Here is a 6,968-nt window from a genome sequence, read left to right as displayed (position 1 = left end):
TTGGACTAAAGGTATGTTATAAACACCTGATTGCTTGTATTCTAAATGCATATTTAGGGAAGGATAGTGCTTAATTGTCTTGTTTGTCACTAGAAAGCCTTAGCTTCTAGGGAGGTTGGTTTTGTCCGCAAAATTGACTCTTTCTGCATGACAAGCATGTTATGATCGATATGATGTGATGAGGCAGGTGTATGCCCTTTTTTTTGTATCTTTTGATGCGAGGAAGCCTTACCAAGGGATTGAATCCTGGGATGGGGGTGCCAACGGAACTTGGAAGGTTAGTGACTGTATGGAAGAGGTGACCAGATTCTCAAGGGACTATGTAGCAGAGAAGGGAATGTCACGGATGGTTTTTTTTTGGTCATTAGCATTGCCAAATGGAATCATATGCACATTGGTAGTGTGCCTTAGGACAATGAGTCGATAACTATTCACTGAGAAGACAAGTGGTGTAAGATTATAGTGTTGGACATTGGATGCGGATTTGACTTTGCAGTGGATTCTGGACTTCCTAGGAAGGAAGTGAATCCTAGTATTACTTTGAGGGTGGAGGTGTGAGACTCTGGATTCCCTTGCTAATTGATATGACATCGTATCCTTTATTTGTTGGTTAAGCGAATGTGTATATGTGTATATCATTGTAAATACTGTAATGAGCTATGTTATAAATCTCTAATATCCAGTATGGTTTTTATCTGGTCATGTTCTCATGATGTTTTACTTTTGAGTGGGTCATTCATTGTAAGTACTGCAACGAGCTGTGTTATAAAGCTCCATGGGTAGTATGTCTTGTTTTCAGTAGTAATGTTGGTTATAGGTGTCATTGAACACCAAGGATGGCATTCCCCCAAGGGGGAGGATTCTGTAACAGCTCTGGTGAAAATTCCATGTAAAAATATATAAATACCACGAATGATGGGACACGTATTCCAAGCTGAATGGTGGAAAAAACATCCTAGGGGGTGTTCATTTGGTTGTTTATGGCTAAGGAAATTGGCAAAGGAAATGGCTAAGGCATTAAAGAGGCAAAACGACATTTTGGCACATTTATTTATTAAAATAATGGAAATTAGGAGAAAAAGTAGGTGAAAGGTCACAGGTTGAATGTGAGGAGGAAATGAAGGAAAATAATGGAAATTAGGAGAAAAAGTAGGTGAAATTTCACAGGTTTCATGTGAGGAGGAAATTGAAGGAAAATAATGGAAAATGAAGAAAATAGAGGCCTCATTAATAAAAATGTTTATGAGGATCAGTGGGAAAGACTTGGTCAGTTTATTTTTGGAGCTCTCTCATTATTATCTCTCTCTCTCTCTCTCTCATACTCTTGGTTACTAGAGTTTTCTTGGAGCACTTTGGCATTGGAGCAAGAAAGGAAAAGAAGGAAAGAGGAAGCAAAGATCAAGAAGGGAAAGGCAGGATCAAGCAGTTACAATAGGCTTCATTGCAGGTATCAACTTGCATGTGTATTTTCCATTCTAGATTTGGCATGCATGGGATTGCATGTGTATTTTCCTTGCTATATTTGGCATGCATGGAATTGCATGTGTTTCTTTTCTACCATGGCATGGGTTTTGCCAAGTGTGACAGTATTTTTAGCTTAGCCTTTCCATTTCCTAATAGCTTTGATGAGATGGGCTCTCTCATGCGTTTTGTGGGGAGATGGATGGATTAGATTTGAAGCTGAGTGGGGTGGATCTCCGAATTGAAAAACACATGGTGGTAGTGGTCCCTGAACTAGACTAAGGATGCATGAAGCCATTGGCCTAGTAACCCCTGAACTGGATTGTGGGTTGCGGAAAAGCCAGATTCTGTGCCCCAGTGGGACTAGGAATCCTTCTCGGTGAATGGCGGGATATACGGTAAAGCCAAGAGGTGTATTCTCTCTCTGTTGGGCCTAGTGATTCCGTGATGGAATGCACGGTAAAACTTGGAGAGTATGCCTTGGTGTATGGCCTAGTGATCCATGGATCAAACTGCAGACGCACGGTAAAGCCTAAGAGACTAGGAGGCACTCAAATTTCTCACAGTGTAGGTGGAGAAATCTGGTGGCATCCACATTGATTGGTGTTTTTTGATGTGTTCTATAGTCCCACATTCATGCTTGGAATATAGCACGGGGGTGATTGGCTGAAGATAGACTTGGCTCAGCCAATCTATGGTTGGGTGGAATGTGGTAGTCCCATCACCAGTTGGTTCATTGCATTTATTAATGAAAAATTCATTCCCTTGATTTTCATGTGAAAATGTACTAATATATATATGGATTTTGATGGTCGATAAGTTTATTGTATTTTTGTTCCTATTATGTTGTTTATATGCACATTTACCTTGCAGGGTATTACATCTGGCTGGGAGTTGGACTGACTACCCAGGAGGTTTGCGCAATTTCTAAGCAAAGCAACTAACTGCTGCCCAAATTTGTGCAAATTCTGGGTTGAACAGCCCTGCTAGGGAAATTTGCACAATTTTTGCCGGGAGTGTTGGCTAGCAGAATTGCACAATTTCTAGAGGGAAGGCTTGTTTCCCTCCATAAATGTGCAATTTTGTTGGGGAAGCTGCTCAGCCTGTAGTTGGACTAAGTCCGGGTGAACAGCCTGTGAGGGGAATGCATCAAGTTGTGCTCAACAAGCTGCCTTCGTGCATGAAAAACACTAAATCTTGTGTACTTGATGAAGCAAGACAAGGTGTTCTGAAAGGTTGGTAGGGAGGCTCCAAAACAGGCTAAGGAAAAATTTTGGAGGGTGGTTGTAGCCGCTACAACAATCCGATATGCCCACAATGCAAGATATAATATGTGGTGCCAATGAGTTTTATGTTTTCCTACTAACCAGCGGATCATGGTTTTTAGGATGTCGTTGATGGCTTCCACTTGGCCATTACCCTGGGGGTAGTAGGAGGAATAATGTTCTTGCCTAAAACCTAGCAACAATGTTAAGTTATACATCATGTGGTTCTAATAGCAAGAACCATTGTTTGTAACAATCATGCAAGGAATGTTGTAACAACAGATCACCTGACTAAATAGGAATAATGTCACAGTTTCTCCATCGAACTGGAAAGTGGGAATGGATTATGCCCATTTCCTAAAGTAGTCCAAAGAGACAATAATGTAGTTGTTCCCATTAGAGGAAGTGGGGTTGCATGTGATGAATTTGATGCCCCATTTTGAAAAGCGGCCGACGGAGATAACTGGGTGTAGGGGGATGGGGGTGCACACATTTTCTTGGTACATATTTGGCAAGGATGACACTGGTGGACTGCCTTAATACAATCTTTAAACAAGGATGGCCAATAGTATCATGCACGTCGAATTTTCTAGGCAATAGCCATGCTAGAAAGATGACCGTCACATGGCCCAGCGTGCCAATCATTTAAAACATGTTCCACCTCTTCATGAGTGAGCTTACATTGAAGAACTATATCAGTGCCATGATGATATAAAGTATCTTTCAACACTAAATAGTGTCGATCTTGGTGGCGGATGCGATGACAGTCGCTTGACAAGAGATCAAGGCAAATTCATTGTGCTTGGAGGTAGAAAAGAATGTCTCTGTACCAAGGGTCACGTGAGTCGATTAGATAAAAAAATTCATCTGGAAGACAATTGTGGGCTATCTCATTAAGATCGATGATGGTAAGATCCGAAAATAATTCTACAAAGACTAAGGATTTTTCACCTTGTTAATGGCAAAAACCAAATAAAATTGTTGGAGGATAACAATCCATTTGGAATATTTTCCTCCGATGACTGGATGAGACAAAATGTGTCTCATGTGATTCTCCAAAGAGATGACAGTAGTCTATCATAGTATTATATAGTGCCAAAAGTAATTAATAGCAAAGACAACTGCCAAGGATAGCTTTTCCACATGTGAATATTGGAGTTCGGGCCCAGCCAAGACTTTTGAGAGATAATAGATCACATGCTCACTAAGATCAGTGTGGGTTTGAACTAACACCATACTAATGAAGGATGGTGAGGCTGCCAGGTTTAGGAGAAAGTCGTATGAATAGTTGGGAGCACTAAGCAATGGGGCATATATAGGTGCAGAAAGCCTTTCATCATATCGACATAGTTCACTATGAATCATCATAAGAATTTTTCCTTCCCCTGCAAACATTGGAGCTATGAAATGGATTGTGGCACAGGTAATTGAGTAATTACCTTTATCTTATCAGGATCAACCCTAATCCCATGTTTGGAGACAATGAAACAAAGTAGGTGTCTAGACTCGACAAAGAATATACATTTATGTGGATTCAGACGTATGTTATAGAACCTGCACCTAAGAAAAATTGCTCGGAGATGAACTAGGTGTTGGGTTCACTTCTTGGAATGGGTTGGAAGGTCGTCCAAGTAAGCTTGAATAATGTGTTTGATATCATGGAATGCATATTCCATTGCCCATTGAAAGGTTTTCTCCAACATTCTCTAGACCTAATGGGATTTTTATATATGCAAATATTCCCCAAGGGAAAATGAAGGTGGTTTTGTGTTGATCCGCAGGTTTTATGGAAATCTAGTTATAGCCTGAGAAACCATCCATAAAGGAGAAGGATTCACAACTGACACAATCATCAATTATCTGGTCAATGAACGAGGTCGGATAATTATCTTTTGGACACACAATTTTCAAATCTCGATAGTCGACACAGACCCGGATGGTACCCTTTTTTTATCTATAGGAACCATATTGGAAACCCATTCCATCAAAGGAACGGGGTAGATGAAACCAACACGTAATAATTTTTCCACCTCAGTCTTGATGGCTGCAGTTTTGTGGGGGTGGACTGGTCAGAGTCTTTGCTAGACAAGCCTGGAATTTTCATAAACCTTGATCTCATGCTTGATGATAGATGGATCTATGCTAAGAATTTCCTCATAAGACCAAGCAAATACATCATAGAATTCCTTGAAAAGGCAGGTGAAGCTTGCAATTTCCTCAGGATTGAAATCAGCTCCAATCTATATATTTTCCATGATGCCTATCTTCATTGAGATATGAATGAGCATTGTCTTAGAAAGATTTTCCACATTCCATTCCGAAACCAAAGTTTGGATGGTTTTATAACTTGAGGGAACAACCTCAAATGGTTCAAAGGATAGGATTTGTATAGGGGTCACGTGCTCGAATCAAATATCGAAACACAATGGCGAGATTTTTCCCAAGGTCACTCCTCTAAACACATGCTCTCTCGAATAGATTCGTTTGAAGGTAGGACTTGAATGAGATGATCGTTTGAGGGAGCAGTTGTGGGAGAGGAGAGGGTACCATTGGTTATGACCAAAGTGATAGGAGAATCTGATGTAGATTGAATGGCTTGATAGGCCAATTCGACTAGTGACAGTGGCATTGTTTCTCCATACATCAATGTGTGAAGCGGCCAGGAGGATCCATGGATCGGTTGGGTCATGAGGAATACTGGAGACCATAGAAACCATATGTGGAACCTCAAGTAGCAGGAGAACAAAGCAACCCATAAGGGAATAACCCTTCAAAAGACTCGTACCAATACTGACATAAGAGTCAAGAATGCCACCCACCAAAGGTATGGTGTCATTAGGCAATGACAATTAATCTATGGTGTAGAAGGATAGTTGGTCCACTGTGACTATTATTCCATCCAATGGAAATAGGATGAGGTGGAAAACTGAAGACATGATGGCAGTCATGGCGTAAGTTCAGCTGTAGCCCAAAAGTTGATTATAGTTGAGTTTTTGGTCTACGACTTAAATGTCCACTGTTACCATTTTCCCACTTAGAGTGATGGGCTAGTCAAAAAGGTAAAATTTTGGGATGAATGTGTTATCACTAGGAACTATAGTTCATGTATATAAGGTTGTCCATAAGTTTTTATAAAGTCTTGAAGTCTTGTAAATAGGTTTATTAGTATATGTCAATTTCAAATTTGAAATTCAAGAGTTATTGGTGTGAATTCGTGTAAAGGAAAAATCATTAGACACCCTCCATCATTGTTAGTTAAAGCAGGTCATGTCATTGGTACTTTGCACAGTTTCGCAGCGCGGGTATGATGTCTTTGGTACTTGCGCAGTTTCGCAGCGCGGGTGTGATTGGTCAGTTTAGCTGCGAAATAATGTTTTCGTGTTTTCGCAGCGCTCTGTTTGTCAGCGATTTCGTAGCGCATCCTGTTAAATTTGAACTGCCCGCGCTACGAAATCGGGGTTTCAGGGTTTTTTGCAGCGTTTTTCTCTGAATGTCTAATCCGAGAGTAGTGAGTCACAAGTCCGTTCATGATTGTCATTTCACACCCTCTCCATGTCATGATAAGCCATTATTTTGCCATAAGGTCCGAAGTCATGTAGTTGTGTGTCAGTTTAGAGGACACTATAGGAGGTGGTCATTTCATAATGGGTTCTTCATATCATATGAACGTGTTCGCTATATGAAAAGCTTAAGCTTTGATTTAAACGGACTACTGCAAGCGAGCCTGCTCTCCAAAGCTGAAGATTGTTTTCGTGCTGCAAGCCACCATCAGTCCCTTGTGTAAAAATTCTCAAAGAAGCATGGAAAGAAAGGAACACCGTTCTGGTAAATGTGTGAGAACAGAGCCGGAGGGGTTAGATGTTACTCTCAGGGATGAGGAGGTAGCAAAGGCATTTCGAAGTGCTGGCTGTTGGCGATTTTGTGAAAAATTGAAGGGTGGACATGCAGAAGTGACCAAGGCTTTTGCATTAAACTTCACTGGACTGAATTCGAAGGTGGCCATGTTGGAGTTTCCGGTGTCCCCTGAAGTTATTTCCACTGTCACAGAAATCCCGAGGGGTGGCCAAGAATGGTTCAAGAACTTCAAGTTTGACATGGGTCCATGCAAGGAGTTTTTGAAGACACCTTATGTAGATGAAGATCTCACTAAAGCAGTCCCAAGGAGCTATCTAAAAGAGAATTATGCTATGCTATTGACATGTATCCAGAAGTACCTGACATGTGAGGGTAGGTACAATAAAG

Source organism: Pinus tabuliformis, chromosome 4_2 (assembly GCF_031772625.1).
Source record: "Pinus tabuliformis cultivar Carrire ecotype Pingquan chromosome 4_2, CPIR1, whole genome shotgun sequence".
NCBI lineage: Eukaryota > Viridiplantae > Streptophyta > Pinopsida > Pinales > Pinaceae > Pinus > Pinus tabuliformis.
The sequence above is the reverse complement of the archived record's forward strand: the minus strand, read 5'-3'. Positions refer to the sequence as shown.